The 18308-nt window shown below is 39.0% G+C and overlaps 1 protein-coding gene and 1 pseudogene across 4 annotated transcripts in view; one reads left to right on the top strand and one right to left on the bottom strand.

The window, feature by feature from the left end:
* The window catches only part of Tusp (WD40 superfamily protein Tusp), a 259763-nt gene that overhangs the window by 118160 nt on the left and 123295 nt on the right, over window positions 1–18308 (top strand). The gene's annotated exons all lie outside the window — the stretch shown is intronic.
* Window positions 6223–7342, bottom strand: LOC135717579 (transitional endoplasmic reticulum ATPase TER94-like; annotated as a pseudogene).

Here is an 18308-nt window from a genome sequence, read left to right on the forward strand (position 1 = left end):
ATTGTGGTTTTAGAGCTAATTGAATTTTGAAATCTATGCAAATTTAGACGTTAGGCACGCAAAGGTTAAAATAAAAAATCTAACTTTTTTGTTTGAATAAATTAAGGTATACATTTTTCGACAAAGTTATAGCTGAGCTAATTTCAAGCAACTTTGTTGCAAATAACTTTTTTGTATCTCTTAAATTGGCCAATTTAGAGCTATTTTCTTGAATTGAGTTAGGGTGGCTCTTAAAAAAACAGTTGTTTTGCTCTAGTTTTCTTATTTCGAATATCTTAGCAAAGGTGTCTTCAAATAACTTTTAGATCTTAAGAAGGCGCAAATTTTTGCAACACAAAGCTTGTCAATATCTTTCGCCGATCAAGAGTTATTGACGTTTTTATTGGTTGTAAAATAAAGTTTTTTTACGGCATTTGAAAGGGCGTATGTTATTCTCAATAATATGAAAAAAATTGAGGTATGTTATTTTTTAAACTCGTATAAAATCAATTTGAATTTATTCATATTTTTTACTATATTTGGGTATATCTTTTTTATTAGAAAAGATACAGGCAACAAATCCAGCTATAAAACATTTGTCTTAAAGAGTTGACTAAAGATGACTCTAGCCAAGATGTCAAGTTAAGCATGTAATTTGAAAACAAAAGGCACATTAGTACCATCTGGACGGCGAATTCTGAACTGGGCTGAGGCCTTATCGAAATGAAAAACTTTTATGAAGATCGAAACATTTCACTCACTATTGCAAAAAGTGGGGTCATACTGAAATAATAATATTATAGTAAATTTTTGTTTACGCAAGTGTTAAATTTGATAACAAGTTTTGTTTTACTTTTGCTGTGCATTTCCCATTCAAAAAAAAATGTTTTATTGCAGGTTGCCTAAGCAAAACATCAAATTGAAAATAAGGAAAATCTAGGAAAATTTGATCTATTGTAGCATATCCCATGTCCTTAGTTTAGTGCATGTCGTATTATTCCATCCCTATTGAGAAATGATGATGTACAGTAATGTCCCGATTTTGTCAGCCACCTTTTTGAAATCCTTTTAAATGATCTACGAAACCCATGCGCTTTTTCAGTGGTCTTAGTGCACCAAAGTATACCTTAAACATTCATCTCAAAGATGAATGAGACGGATTTAGAATTACAGTTATGTGAAATTACTGAAAGATAAAAGTCTGATGCTTGGAGGGCTGACAAAGTCGGGTCATTACTGTATTCGGTTTTGATACAGTTGTCATTATTGCCTTAATAAGAAGGAAACGATTCTAATTGAAAAGTTCCCCTATTTATACCCTTCGAGATAGAGCACAATTATTGCAACTTTTTTGAACAGTATTGAGCCTAATTTTGTATGGATGAAATTTCGATTTTAATGAAAATTTTATGCTTTTAGTCCATGTCGTTAGCGTTAGCGTTAGCGTTGTTATGATATACTTCGTAGATTGGATACTAGCGACACTCACGTCTCTTCTGAAATTCTCAGTTAGACTACTTTCAGGAATAATGCTGGGGAGTAAACATTGGTTCCGATCTAAACAAGAGTAACAGAAGCATGACTGTCGCTATTCCCGGCCACGCCCATCTTTACCATAACTAGGGATAGGGAAGGAAATGTTGATGTAGTACTTACTTAACGAGAGGCCACCGACTTAGCGACACCCTCATGAGTGCTACGGAGTTGGAGGGTTGGGTAGGGTATTCGGTTAGGATTCACCTCAAGTTGGCGATGCAACCAAAAGTATGTATTGTTTATTCGTTGTTCATTTAATCTCTCGATAGCGGGCTATCGAAAGAACATATTCAGTTTGTTTAGGGATCATGAATTTTAAGAGTCATGACGAAGAGCTTGGGATTAAACCCATGATTTTCTGCTCAGTAAGCAAAAACGATCCCTCCAGGGTCATCGAGCATCTCAGAACCATAGCGCTTCGTGACAATACAGGACTAAGTTTTCGCTTGATATGCAAATAGTTTCCGAGGTTAATGTTCATTATCAAATATACAAATGATGGAGGCGATTTATTGTGCTGTGGAAGAGCTTGGGGTTAAATCCACAATTTTCTGCTCAGTAAGCAAAATCAATCTCTCCAAGGTCATCAAGCATCTCATAATACACAGCGCTTCGCGTCGAAGTACGAATATATTGATGAACTATCTATTATTGAATAACTTTTATTTACGATAATTACATGAAAGAAATAAAATATAAACTACAAATAAAACGAGACTACTAAAATCGCAAAAAGATATTCCCACAAATATATTTCACGCAACCAGGAATCTCAAAACCATTTGACGCTATAATGATACTCTGCACATGTTAGACACAAGAAAAGGCCAAAAAGCAAGCGTCCGACACACAAAACCCGCCAAATCCACTGGCAGTCACGATCAACGATTCTACGAATAGCGAGCGCTCACGAATCATAAAACCGCTGACTGCGACACTCTGAAAGCGACAGGCTCTATGCGTCAAACACCCGCCCTTCAATATCCTCCCGCATCCAACAACACAAATCTCCATTACAACATCTAACGTATTCAAAACTCCGAAAATCACTCACTTACATTTTTTTCATTTTTTTTCTACACACTAAAAAATTCTGAATTTTACTGGCGATGTAAATATCCATGCATGCAAACATTAATACATGTAAACTTCCTTTTCACGTAAACTAGCAGCTTGCAAGAAATGTTGCAAACAAAGGTGGAAAGTTGCATACAATATATGGAATATTGCATGACATTTCTCATAAATTTACATGATTTATAATGTAAATTTGTATGATTTATGACGCTCCATTTATGTGCATCATAGTAACGGAAATTTACACTACTTTTTTTTAGCTGTGTATAGCAAGTGAGTGGAAGCAACCCTTCATGCAACCATTCTTCATGATTCACTTTTTCTGCCAATCTTTCTATTAGGCCTATGGACATGCGTTAGCTTCGAAACTTCTAACCAAACTGGGAAAATTTTGAAATGGTTATTTCAAGTAAAATAAATAGTGATTGTTTTACGCAAAAACGAGCAAGTACACAGTTCGAAAAAGTAGTGTAAATTTCTGTTCAGTATGATGCACATAAATGGAGCGTCACATATCATATAAGTTTACATTATATATCATGTAAAGTTCTGAGACATTTCATGCAATGTAGCAAATATTGTATACAAAAGCCCATTGTTGTAAACAACATTATTCAGAAGTTGCTCGGTTGCGTGAAATGAAATACAACTTTACATGGATTAATGTTTACATCACTATTAAAATTCAGAATTTTTATCTGTGTAATATTAAATCTCTTGTATCGTATGCTAATGCTAATTGACTGTAACAAAAATAATATGCTTAAATAAAATAAAATAAAATGTTATGCAAATTTTACTAGAAGATCATTACTTTATTGGTGAGAAGTTTCTAATAAGCCCTCCCAGTTCCTCTGTATACAGAACAAATCTGATACTATAATCAGAATTGCTCAGTCTGCATGAAGCAGCCGACTTCATCAAGGAAGTTCTATTAACAACCAAGAATAATTAATTATTAATCGTTTGAGGCATACTGAAGCATTAAGACGGTGATATGTGTCACTATAATAGGAAATCATCATCGTTGCAAATATAAAGAAATTAAACATAACCCTTTGCTTCGGTACCGTCAACTTCCATGTCCATGGGGAGGGAATTTTATGGTTTTAGTCCATATGACCATTTAGATTGGCACACTTTCCCAACACACGGGTCAGAAAAGTGCTCAGTTGACAAAAACGTAAGACATCAGCTAATCGCTCTCAGTTGGGATGTACAAATTTTAGTTTTTTTTCTTGGCTTGCCCATTTCTGTACGCTCACTTTTTTATCGCGTTCACCCTATACCCTATACTGCCGGATTGATAACATTTATCTAATCTATCTAACGTTACGCCGGTTACACCTGTAGCGTCCACTTTGACTCAATTCGATCATTAGTTTGTTTTAACCTATGACGGTGATCTAATGTAAAAATTAAAAATGAAATCAGCAATTACAGTGTTCGTAATTTTAATTTCGCTTTGGTTTTCTTCAAATGCGTCACACATAGCGATTGGAAGCCGATTGCCAGGTTATGTTTTTTTTTTGTTTCATTTCAAAAATTTCTATCGATTTTATTTGAGTATCTACTCTTCACCAGGAGATAAGCTTCTATATACGTTTCACCTGCAGAGTGGACCGTATCCAGATCCTACCAACATTATGCTTTTCTTCGAATACCGAGTGGATGACTTCTTTACCCGCCGTGAATTTCTGACACAGATTAATTTTACTCGTCCGAACGATGATCTGCTTCCAAACTACTTCGAACGAATGGAACTGAACTCAACCTATCTGAATGCGATTCCGGTTCGAACAGGTGTAACTGACTGGTGGCTGCAAGGGGAACTGTACGGATTTGATGTGGAACCGTTTCCGGAAAACTGAATACTGATCACTAGCTTTCGAATAAAATCACCTATTACTCACAACAAGTAAATTTGCATTTGTGAGCTTGGCCCTTGGCCAAAGTCTGCTTCCGACAGGAAACGGGCAGATGTTTCCACAACCACGACCGTAAATCATAAGCTGACAGTCATCTCTCGACAGTAGTTGTAGATTGGAAATCAATTTTAACGATGCAATCAACACGTCTGGTTGGCTTTGTTTTACTGATTATGGTGCGTCGTCATCGTCAATAAGTTGGTGGGTGGATGGTTGCGAAGGCGATTGTGTGATTGGAGAGCTTTGTGAGTTATTTCGGGATCAGCAGTAGGGATTATGAGGCGACGAAAGCTTCAGCAGCAGCTTGTGCTGGGTCTGGCCAGAGCTTGATTTGTTGGTCGATTGGCTATGTGTAAGTAGATTGTTTTGGTGTGAAACTCATAAAAGCTTGTTGATTCGCAATCGGAGCACTGTCGGTGTTCGGTATGTGGGTCCGTAATTAATAGACGTGATTACGATAATTAAAGGGTTTATTGAGCTTTGATTAGTGCCGGATTTGTTTTTTGTTGTTGGAAGGTTTAGAATTTATTCTAAGATGAATTTTATTATGTTGATGAATCCGTTGTCAAACTGTAGGTCGATTCGGTTAGGTTTCTGGGCATTCCAGTATCACTGTACTTGTTAAACAACGTATAAACGCAAAAATAGTATAGTCTTAGAAAACTCTTAACTGAGGAAGTGCGCATAAAATAGCAAACATACAGCAATAAAGAATTATAATAGGGTAGAGAACTACTTCGGCCTAATCGCCAATTTTGGGCCTATCGAGCAGAAAACATCATATAAACCAACGACTTCGGCGTAAACAAGTCAGTTGTGGGTACGATACTTTAGTTCAAAAGCTACCGAATGAGGTCAATAAGAACGTGTGATATGAATGTTTGCACCCATAATTCTCAAAAACCAAAAGAAGCGCTCCGACCCAATCAATTGTTATCTTCATTCGATAGGCCGAAGTACAGTCAAGATTCCTATAGTGCGGATTCGTTCTTGTCGGATTCCTACAGTACTGGTGCCGCTGGATTCCTATAGTGCGGTCGATCCGGCATTAACGAATACAAGTACCATAGGTAATTGGAACCAAACACTGATAGTACGGCAATTTTAAGTGATAACTTCCTGATATCTTTGGAGAAGTTGTTAAGCGGATAGCAGTTTCTTTGTTTTATTCGGGAACAATGCAGTAACCTTCTCTTTCTAGATGATAATGTTTTTCTTCAATTATGTTAGACTAAAGTACTACTTCATTGAACGTGTATTTTGTGTAATAAAAATGTAAGATAAGGAAAGTTACGTAAAATCGGAAAATTGCTGAAATTTAGGTACGACATAAGAAATCAGAGAGGGCGGAATTTTTTGTTGGTTGAATCAATAAATGTAAATAGGTAATGATTTCTCTACTGGCTACGTCGTTTCATTCTATCAATTTGATGTTTTTAATGGTCTGCTGTTTATATAAATAGATAAACTTTCCTTACGATAAATATTCGTGTTTTATGAAATATTAGAATTCTTGAATCAGAATATATTTATCGTACTCGGTATAACAGATGACCCGTTTCGCGCGAGTGAATAGCGTTTCATTCATTCTTCCGATCGAAACCAGAAGAAGAAATTGGGGCAGAGCTAGAGAGTGAAAGGGTCAATTGATCGGCTTTCGGTTTGTGTGTGTGTACCTGTAGTATATGTGTGTGTGTATCTATTATGCTATAGGGAATGGGCGTGTTACGGATGGACATTCTCGCTCATTTGATATTCTACGAATTGAATATTGCTGCTGCAACAGTCTAACCTGTGAGCTGAATCCTCCCTGGCCGCCTGGGAATCTGAAGTTGTTTCCAAAACCAGGAGACTGCTGAAGCGTTTGGGCAAACATCTCATACTTGCGGATATCGTTATCAGATACGGAACGGCGGGCGAACTTCATTGCTTCCTCGAAGTGAGCACGGGTAATTTCCGGGACCGGATCGTCCTCGTCCATATCCATAGCTGAGCTCTGCTTTTCCGTGCGCTTTCACTCCCGGCGAATTTCGACTTCGATCGATTGACGAATGGCAAACTTGCAGGCACGCTGGCAAATTTCGGTCAAATCATCGCCACCCTGGGTTACCTTGGCCACGTATGTCAAATCGACATCGGCAGCCACTGGACTCTTGCGCAAGTTGGCCTTCAGAATAGCCTCACGAGACTTATCGTCCGGCAGCGGAATGTAGATCAGCTGATCAAGACGATCAGGACGCAAGAAAGCTGGATCAATAATATCCGGACGGTTAGTAGCACCAATGATAAAGAAGTTATTCTTCGCGCCCATACCGTCCATTTCAGTTAGAATCTGATTGATGACACGATCAGCTGCGCCACCGGCATCACCCACGTTTCCACCACGTGACTTGGCAATACTGTCCAACTCATCGAAGAACAGGACGCAAGGCGAAGCCGAACGAGCCTTATCGAAAATGTCACGAACGTTGGCTTCGGATTCACCGAACCACATAGTCAATAGTTCCGGGCCCTTGATGGAGATGAAATTGGCTTGGCACTCGTTGGCAATAGCCTTAGCCAGCAGGGTCTTACCACAACCAGGTGGTCCGTAAAACAAAAACCACGCGATGGTTTCATACCAAACTTCAAAAACTTATCGGGATGTTCAACTGGGTACTGCACCAATTCTTGCAGTTCACGCTTGACATTCTCCAGACCGCCGATATCGTGCCAAGTCGCGTTGGGAACCTCAACAACCGTTTCACGGAGAGCCGACGGGCTGGATTTAGTCATGGCACAACGGAAGGTCTCCAGCGATACTGCCAACGAGTTCAGCATTTCGGCGTAGCTGGCCCCCTTTGGGACGAGGCAGTTTCCGGGAGGACACAAGTCTGGTCCTGTGGGAGAACCGGAATATCCGTAAAAGTGGTAAATTCATGAAACTGATCCTAGAGCTCCGTGGTTTCTTCAAAATCACTCATAAACGTTGTATCAGAAAGAATTCGGAGTTGTGATCGGAATTTGGACCCTGGAGACACCTTGCTCATCGACCGAAAGATCCGGAACATTCGTAAAAGTGGTAAATTCTTGAAGCTGATCCTAGAGCTCCGTGGTTTTTTTCAAAACCACTCATAAACGTTTTATCACAATAAATTCCGAGCTGTTGACCAGAAAATATTTACTGAGAACCACGGGATGATCTACTAAAAGAACCGGAACATCCGTATAAGTGGTCAATTCATGAAACTGATCCTAGAGCTCCGTGGTTTTTTCGAAACCACTCATAGACGTCTTATCACAATTAATTCGGAGTTTTGACCAGAAAATTGACACTGGGGATTACAGGATGGTCCACTAAAAGATCCGGAACATCCATAAAAGTGGTCAATTCTTGTAACTTTTCCTAAAGCTACGTGTGTTTTTTTTCGAAACCACAACCAGGTTGCTATCTTTTTTTTATAAGAAAGTTAATGGAGATTATCTTCGAAAAAATGGTTCTATTAAACTGTCAATCTCTCTATATTGAGCAAACCAATTTACAAACGTTTGATTTCATTTGAAAGACCGTGTTTTTTTTTTCATTTTTGGTGGAAAAACTGTGAGAGCGTTTTTTGTTTAAGGTATATAATTTAATTTAAAAAAAGTTATATTTTTTTTGCAATGTATCAACTTAGTTGCTTCAGCAAAAAATGCGTCAAAAAAATCTTGAACCAAGTTTTTACGAGAATTAAACGTATAAAAATATATTTAAAGAGAGCCGATTTTGTAGGGGCCACCCTAACCTGCTCATTTAAAATAGTCATAACTCATGAACCATAAGAGATAGAAATTTGATGCTTTCAGCAAAGTTGCTTCAAGTTGACTGTTCTACAACTTTGGTGCATCTCAAATTAAAAAAAAACTTTGTATTTTCAATTCACCAATTTTATGGACCACCCTAATTTCACTAAAATAAAAATATTGGCTAAAAAATACGAAGAATCTTTTGCCAAGACACCATATACCTAAAAGTGTTGGTTTGGGCGCTTATGTATGTAGTTCCTAAATATGGCTTTGGGACCATTGGGCACAGGTCCCCAGGGTCAATTTTCTGGACTTAACTCCAAATTGATTCTGATAAGACGCCAATGAGTGGATTTGAAAAAAGTGGACATCTAAGCTCAGTTTCAAGAACTAAACTATTTTATGGATGTTCCAGATCTTCCTGGTGAACCATCTCGTGGTCCCATGAGTCCATTTTACGGTCACAACTCCCATTTTATTCTGATAAGACATCTATGAGTGATTTCGACAAATCAGAAGAGCTCTAGGATCAGTTTCAGAAATTTACCTCTTTTAGGGATGATTTGGACCCTCTGGGGGCCATTTCGTGGACCCAAAGGTCAATTTTCCGATTCCAACTCCGATTTCATATGTATAAGATGCCAATGAAGGGGCCTCCCTTAGCTCAGTTGGTAAAGCCGCAGCTACAAAGCAAGACCATGCTGGAGGTGGCTGGGTTCAATTCCCGGTCCGGTCTAGGAATTTTTCGGATTGAAAAATTTCTCGACTTCCCTGGGCATAGAAGTATGATTGGACTTGCCACACAATTATACCAATGCAAAAATGGTACAGGCATCGAAAGCTCTCAATTAATAACTGTGGAAGTGCATCTAGAACACTAAGTTGAGAGCACGCAATAAGCTAATATGCGATATACAATAAGCTTGGAATGCGAAGAAGAAGAAGAAGAAGATGCCAATTAATGGTTTTGAAAAAAAAAACCCCGTGGAGCTCTAGGATCAGTTACATGAATTGACCACTTTTGCGGATATTCCGGTTCTTCCGATGGTCATCTGGGTCTGTATTCTGGTGACAACTTTGAATTACTTCTGATAAAAATGCGGAGCTCTAGGATCAGTTTCATAAATTGACCACTTTTACGGATGTTGAGAATGTTTTAGTGGACCACCTCGTGGATTCCAGTGACCACATTCCGGTCACACCTTAGAATTCATTGTGATAAGACGTCTATGAGTGGCTTCGAAAAATACGCGGAGTTTTAGGATCAGTTTCATGCATTGACCACTTTTACGAATGTTCCGCGAGCAGGAATCGATAGCTTATCGATAACAAATGAATATCTTAATGTGGTATGCATGTGGCATAAAACCTTGTTTTGATATTATTCAGTTATCGAAATATTTTGTAAAATATCAAACGAATACCAAAATAACAATATGTGATCTTTCAGTTTTTAGACAATAACACCTAAAAGAGTTGGTATTAGAACACCTTCAAAATAACAAACTAAATCCGTTTGTTATTCTAATAACAAAATTATTTATTAGTTCGTTATTCGTAGAACATTTTTGAGGTATTATTTTTGGTATTTTACCTCTTATGTCAGTCTCACTAATACCATATTTAGATTGCCATTTATGCTATTTCCATACCTGAATTTGTTATTAATAAGTTATTTTTTCTTGCTCGGGTCCGGATCTTCTAGTGGACCATCCCGTAGTCCCCAGTGTCCATATTCCGAACACAACTCTCGATGAACATGTCAAATGGTCCTATCTGCTTTGATCGATTCTCTTCATCGACTTTCTCATTTCATAACCACTGCTATGCAAACAGATTTCGCACTAATTCTACCACATAGTTCGATAAAGGAGGTTCTTATCTAGCGTCCAAAACGTCAAATACAACAGGGAAAGGTTTTGCAGCTGAGTTATTGACGAAAGAGAAAGTCGATGAAGAGAATCGATCAATGCAGATAGGACCTTTTGAAATGTACTCCGAATCCATTCTGATAAGGTATTTATGAGTGGTTACAAAAAAAACGAGGATCAGTTTAGTGAAGTGACCACTTTTACTGAGGTTCCAAATCTTCTAGAGGACCATTCCGTAGTCCACAGCATCCATATTCCGATCATAACCTCGGATTCATTATGGTAAGACGTTTATGAGTGGTTTATAAAAAAAAACCAGGAGCTCCAGGATCAGTTTTATGAATTGATCACTTTTACGGATGTTTCGGATCTTTTAGTAGACCATCCCGTGGTCCCCAGGGTTCATTTTTTGGTCGCAACTCCAAATTTATTCTGATATGACGTCTATGAGTGGTTTAGAACAAACCACGGAGCTCTAGGATCAGTTTCATGCATTCATCAGTTTTACGGATGTTCCGGATCTTTCGGTCGACCATTACGTGGTCCTCAGGGTCCATACTCCGATCACAAATCCGAATTCATTCTGATAAAACGGTAATGAGTGGTTTCATTAAAAACCACTTTTATGGATGTTCCGGATCTACCGGTAAACCATCCCGTGGTCCTATGGATTCATATTCCGGTCACAACTCCGAATTCATTCTGATAAGGCGTCTATGAGTGGTCTCAACAAATCCGCGCAGCTACCGTATGCGTGATAATGTTTGCACCATTGAGCAATTTCAAAATTAAAAAAATTCTCAAAAATTTCGTTTTTGAGTTTTTTATTTATTCAAAGGGGGATGTTTCTCAGAGTTTTAAACTATGTTAATCATCGATCGACTTTCCACTTGCTGCAATTAAGGCCTCCACACGCTTCCGGAATGCACGGCAGGCTCTAATAATGTAGTCTGGATCCATTTCTTTCCAGGTACGGGTTAATGTTTTTCTGAAGCTTGCTGTACTCGGGTGGCGTTTAGAACAGGCCTTGGCCTTCATGACGCGCCATATTGAGTAATCCAGCGGATTAAAATCGGGGCTGGATGGCGGCCACATATCCTTCGCCCAGAACGGAAGATGTTCCTGCAAACACTTCTGAGTGCGGTTCGAGGTGTGGCACGGAGCCCCATCTTGTTGAAATACAACATTTGGCTTCGGACCGTACTGTTCTTTGATCCACGGAAGAACATACTTACTTAAAATCCCGATGTAGACCTCCGTTTTGACCTTGTCGCCTTCTGGAATGAACACCGGGTCCATTTTTTTTGCCATCGGAAGCCACCAATCCAAACACCATAACGCTAGCAGGATAAGATACACGTTCTTGTTCTCGTCGGCCACGTCTTTTACCGGAAGAGAACTAATGTACCGCTCGGTTCTGGAATTTGATACGGGATCGACGGTAAACATGCTCTCGTCGGTGAACATGATTACCGGATTTTTTCGCTTAAGGAAGTTCAAGATTGTCTTGCATCGTTCGACTCGTAGCTCCCGGATGCGGTTGGTAATCATGTGAGTTTTTTTTTAAGTGCCCTCGACTTCACTGTCACACAAGTCACTGATCCCTTGTTCCTTTGCCATTTTCCTTATTAAACGCACTAGATTCACCCGAATCTTCCTCTTGATAGCAGCGACAACCTTCGGAACCCGAGCTAACCTCGGGCGACCTGTGGCCACCTTCGCGGATAGTTGTCCTTTCTTTTCTCGATCTAAATCCCCATTTGCGCGTGGGACAAATCACGAATACGCTGCCACTTCGTCATGGTGCAACTGTCAAACTAAGTAAATCATTTTCTTTTATACACAGCCTACTACGGTATGAGCTATAGGTTACGTGCATGCAAAGAAAACCAAGGCATTTTATGCACAGGTGAAACGGGAACTTTATTTGTACGATGGTGCAAACATTATCACGCATACGGTATAGGATCAGTTTCATGAATTTACCACTTTTACGGATGTTCCGGATCTACCGGTGAACCATCCCGTGGTCCCCAGGGTTCATATTCTAGTTACAATTTCGAATTCATGCTGATAAGACGTCCGAGAGTGGTTTTGGGAAAACCACGGAGCTACAGGATCAGTTTCATGAATTTACCACTTTTACGGATGTTCCAGATCTTCTATTAGATGGAGGCGAACCAGCCCAAGGCTGAAAGCCTCCTTAATAAAGCTAAATAATAATAATAATCTTCTATTAGACCATTCCGCAGTCATAAGCGTCCATATTCCGGTCAAAACTCCAAATTCATTAAGATAAAACGTCTATGAGTGGTTCGAAAAATTTGTGGAGCTTTAGGATCAGCTTCATGAATTTACCACTTTTACGGATGTTCTGGGTCTTCCGGGTCATCCGGTGGACAACCCTGTAGCATCCAGAGTCTAAGTTCCAGTCGAAGCACCGAATTAATTATAAGACGTCTATTAGCGGTTTCGAAAAAACACGGAGCTCTAGAATCAGTTTCATGAATTGATCACTTTTACGGATGTTCCGGATCTTTTAGAAGACCATCCCGTGATCCCCAGGGTTCATTTTTTGGTCACAACTCCAAATTAATTCTGATAAGACATCTATGAGTGGATTAGAAAAAAAAACACGGAGCTACAGGATTAGTCTCATGAATTTACCACTTTTACGGATGTTCCGGATATTCTAGTGGACCATCCCGTAGTACCCAGTGTCCATATTTCGGTCACAACTCCGAATTCATTCTGATAAAACGTCTATAAGTGGTTTCGAAAAAAAACACGGAGCTCTAGGATCAGTTTCATAAGTGATTTGCTGTTGAATTTGCACTACTTGCCAAACATTGCAAGTCGATGCGCAAATCCCTTGGAAGAGACCATATCGAAGCACAACGAAATCAACAGCAGATCACTTCAGTTGGGTTGCACATTGTTTTTCATATGCTGTGCTTTGAACTCGAAATGTCAACCATACTGATATTTATAATCTATCATTTTAAGTTTAAATAATTTATCCTTGGATTTAATTTTTGCTGAAAATGGGTTTAAATAAATATATAGCCTTGTTAATGCTAAAGCCCTGTTATATGTTATTCAGAATATGACCATATCATATTACTACCCAGATCACATGTTTCCAGGTGACATTGAACAACATCGCAAGACTTTTATTAGAAGCAAGGCGAGACATTGAGCAATAAATGTGATAAGTTTGACACTGTTTTGTAATCGAAATTATCTCAATAATACACTTTTATTGACTACAGCAACAATTTCGTATTACTCACGCTCTAGATCGCAAATTATTTCGGATGGAGATGGAGAATTATTGCTTCTCTTGCTTAACTTCATTTGCTGCTGACTTGCTATCTTCGCGAGTAATGTTTGTCATGTGCGTTTTGACATTTGCTTCCAAAAGCAAAACTAATCAAATTAAATGGATGAAAACAGTGGTGCCGATTCAAATGATAATAATTTTGATTTAATGTTGTTATACAGTACATATTTTTCAAGACAAATCACTTTGTTTCAAAACACAAATAACTTGAAAATCAATGATAAATCACTTCGATTCGTAGTACCCAGAATACTGGCAACCCCATATCAATCCTATACGTTTGACAGTACACTCAAAAAATTTCACACGTTTGATCGAAGTGTTTAAACACTTGATTTTTAAATACACAATCACATTTACTTTAAGTGTATTTCACCTTGGTTCAATATGTTGTACACGTTAATTTATAGTCTTTCAAACTTTGAAATGTTGAAAATCTTTCACTATCTATTCAAGTGTATTGTTCATTGAATCACACTACTGTTCAAAACAGATGGATTTAAAGTGTTTTGCATTTCAATGCGATGTGAATTGCTTGCTCAGAAAGGTAAACATCGAAAACAAGACTTGTGACTTTATCCTATCAACCAACCTCATATATGGGAACAACCGTGGCACAGTGAGATCGAACAAAGACTTCGGCAGCAGCACATCCCAACAGTCCATGATCGAATCCCAAATCAGACCCATTAAAAAGATATGTGAAAGCTCTGGTCTCTGGCAGTTTTGTTCATATATTTGTCGATTCATTTTTAGAGTCTGTAAAGTAGAAGTCGATTAAGTAGAATATTGTAGAATATTGAACTATGATGTGTAAAGCTATTGATATCACCAAATGAGGCACATAGAATCCAAGTGTGTCACAATTCAAATCCATAGTGCTCAGGCATGATTCATAGCATAAGATTCACACATGGAATGGATGTGTTTCACAATAAGCGCAAAATTAAGTGTGAGACACATGATGATGACGTGTGGAATTTTTTGAGTGTAGACAAGATCACGGGCCTCTTTTAAATATGGCCCGCCTGACGTATGCATGAAGGACACGGACGCAAAATCGTGTTGGCCGCCAGTCAGGGCCCTGGTAGTGCTACATAACATACTGAGTCAAATCGAAGACAACAAATCAAGAAGACTGGCAACTTTGCCAGAATCCAAACGACAGATACAATGGCGCTGCGCTTGAGTGAAGGTGGAAGCAAGGCATAGAAAAATGAGCAAATACACAAACCCTTCTTCTGAGGATGTAATCTTTGCTATCAAATTCGTTCGAAGCATTTACCTTTGAGCGGCAGATGACGCAATTGTACCTGTCTCATAGCGTTCGTATGAAAAAATGGAAGAGTTGCCAGTCTTCTTGATTTGTTGTCTTCGGTCAAATGCAAGAGCATTCGGATTAGATGTGATAACTGTTTACCGTGTGGTGATCCATAACATATTTAAGCTCCAACCATGTAACATTTAATGCGGCAAGGTGGCAACAAATGTAATGCCTTCAAAACCATTCTTTCTTTCCCGCAATGGACAATTAAAAATGATTTAATTATTTTCGAATTGACGAACACAATTTGCGTGAACCATGCTTTCCTATAACGTTATCTAGAAAACTCTATCTATTTTCCGGCGCGACATGTACCAAGCTTAATCATAGAGGAAAAGAAGTAGCTGTCAAATTAGCAACAGAGCACCAGAGAAGTTCGGCTTCACTCGAGTTGTCCACAGATGACAGGCAGTCCTGTGGTTTCACAGGGATGCCAGATGATTTTTTCAAAAGTCTGTATGAGGGTCAAAAAATCGCCTTATTTCTGATTACGTATTTCCCACATGTGTTTTGGCTATACAATTGCTCGTCACACACTAAACTGGATAAATAAGCATTTTTAAACTTAAAAAAGTGCGTTTGTTTTTGTTTTCTTGATTTTCTTTTTATTTTCAGTAGTATACGAAGTCAAAACTTAAAAAGCATTTTGATGTTTAAAATCACTTTTCAAAAAGACTTTTTGAATTTTTGGTGCGCACAATCTAGATCTTAGATTCACGAGCAAGAGGGAAATAAATTATAGTGATGAACAAATCTTTCTTCGCCGTCGTCGTGTGCTAGAAAACTGGGTTAGGGGGACAGGCTGTTAAATCAGCCTACTGATCATTCTTGTATGAAATTCCTAGTGAACCCTGTATGTTTCTTATGGCTTGTTGACGTTTGGAACTAGTTATGCGAGGTAGGCGACGATTGTTCGTATTTGACAGCCACCTCCCCCTTGCTAGAAAAGAGAAGACGATTAAACGTCAAAAAGGTCAGTAAAACAAAATCTGCCAGGTGCTTGCACCTTTTATAAACGTACCATAATCATATCAAGATGCACATACTTGAAAATAAATTTGCTTATTTTACGATAAGTTTCAGGAACCAATTGGTAAAAATCTGTACTAAATCTGTATTAAGTTTCAAATGTCTGTATAATGTCTGTAGTCTGTATTGGGTCTGTACGAGACTTCAAAAATCTGTATAAATACAGACATATCTGTATATATGGCACTGCTGGGCCGTAGAATCCGTTGGCCTAGCTTGCGGTCAAGACATTGTGTTAGATTTTTAACAATATCTCAACAATTTGTTACTCTTTATCAAATCTTGCGGAACGTATGGAAAGGTAAATAAATTTTGTAAAAAATCCGCTTGAAAAATTGAGGCAAAGAGCGGGTTGTGCTTAGTGATATGATGATAGATAGTGGTTAACCACCCATTGTAGCACGGTAACTAAGTCCGACAGCAGTGGGCTCTCTTGTCTGTTTGTCTTGATCAAGATTAATTACCTCTGATTGTCCTAAAACATATCGCTGTATGAAGGGCCAAAAACGGATTGGGTAGATCGATAGGCAAAGTCGCCTATACGCATCTACGGAAAAATAAAGAATCTCCTTCCAGCAACTTGATCAGCCAATTGGTCAGAAAGACAAGCCCCCAAACAGTGGGGAGAAGAGCCCGCCCTTTTTCCACGAAATGTTATCAACAGGGAGTTGGCATTCCCACTCTCCCCGTCCAAATTGCTTCAATCGGGTGCCCTGTTGGACCGTCCCTTCCCTTTTATATATGTATTTCAATGTATATACGAGTTGATTGTTATGATTATTGTCAATAATACTTACATTTCGATGAAGATCGTGCTATTTATTTTACCTTTTTTTGTGATACTCATCATCACAGAATCCAACCTTGAATCGTAAACCAGGTCCATCTACAATACACTCGTTCCGAGAAGGGGCTCATCTTCTTCTTCTTCTTGAGGTTCATTCACCACCCGGAACGAAGGCTCGGTGCGGTTAGTAATATCAAACAGTGTTACATACAAACGAAAAAGAGATGCAACCAGGATTAGTTTTTTTTTTAAGTAATAGTCATCTGAATACCCAACTAATCATATCTCAGTGACATTGTCTCACTTTGAACCTGCATTAAAAGTTATTTTGTGATTATATAGTTACTTTCGTACTCACATGAAATGTTGTGCAAGTACCACAAGTTCAACAACGCCCAACTATGGACAGCTCAATATTAATACCATTTAAAGGGCGAACACAAAATTATTGCGACACCGAAAATGTCATGCCAATTTTCTTATAATGTTTAGAATCAAACCAAAATTTTAGGGTAGTTTTATACATATATTTACTTCAAAAATCAAAAGAAAAGTTAATCGATGGAGCCTTGAGTGTAAAATTGAACGCATTTTCGCTTGATGCCCTCCATCAAAGTCTTTACAGTGTCATCCGGTACCAGTTTCTCGGTTTTTTTTCCATTTTCTTAACATGTCCTTCTCGTCTTTGACTGTCTTCTTGCTCTTCCGAAGTTCCCGCTGCATTATTGCCCAGTACTGCTCCACCGGGCGCAGCTCCGGACAGTTTGGCGGATTCATGTCCTTTGGAACAAAATGGACAGAATTGGCCTCATACCACTCCAGGACACTTTTAGAATAGTGGCATGATGCCAAATCTGGCCAAAATAGCGGAGCTTTGTCGTGCTGCTGCAAGAACGGCAAAAGGCGCTTCTCGAGGCACTCAGATTTGTAGATCTCGCCATTTACTGTGCCCTTTGTCACGAAAGGCTCACTCCTCAGTCCGCAAGAGCAGATGGCCTGCCAAATGAGATATTTGGAGGCGAACTTCGACATTTTCTTCTTCTTAAATTTGTCGTCCACATTGAACTTGCTCTTGCCGGTGAAAAACTCCAACCCCGGAATTTGCTTAAAATCGGCTTTTATATACGTTTCGTCGTCCATCACACAGCAGCCATATTTTATCAGCATCTTCTCGTAGAGCTTCTGTGCCCGAGTTTTAGCCGTCGATTGTTGCCGCTCATCGCGGTTTGGGAAGTTCTGTACCTTGTATGTATGTAGTCCAGCTCTCTTCTTTGCATTCTGGACGTAGCTCTGCGATATGCCGATCTTTTTAGCCAAATCACGGCTTGAGACGTTGGGATTTGCTTTAATCATCCGCTTCACCTTTCCCTCCGACTTTTTGTTCTCCGGTCCCGGTTTTCTTCCAGCTCCTTTGCCGTGGTCCAACGTCAACCGCTCCTGGAACCGCTTCAACACTCTGGAGACGGTTGAATGGTGAATGTTCAACATTTTTCCCAACTGCCGGTGCGACAGGTCAGGAAATTCCAGGTGTTTGGAAAGAATTTGTTCTCTCAACTCGCGTTGGTTCACCTCCATTTTCGTTGAATCGAAAAACACGACTTCGAGTTTGACAGCATGTACACAATACACATCAATGAGAAAGTGTGCAAAATTTGGTTGATTTTTACCC

The sequence above is a fragment of the Ochlerotatus camptorhynchus genome, unplaced genomic scaffold (genome assembly GCF_037179485.1).
Source record: "Ochlerotatus camptorhynchus isolate MF236.1 unplaced genomic scaffold, CSIRO-AGI_Acam_v1.1 ptg000062l, whole genome shotgun sequence".
Classification (NCBI taxonomy): Eukaryota; Metazoa; Arthropoda; class Insecta; order Diptera; family Culicidae; genus Ochlerotatus; species Ochlerotatus camptorhynchus.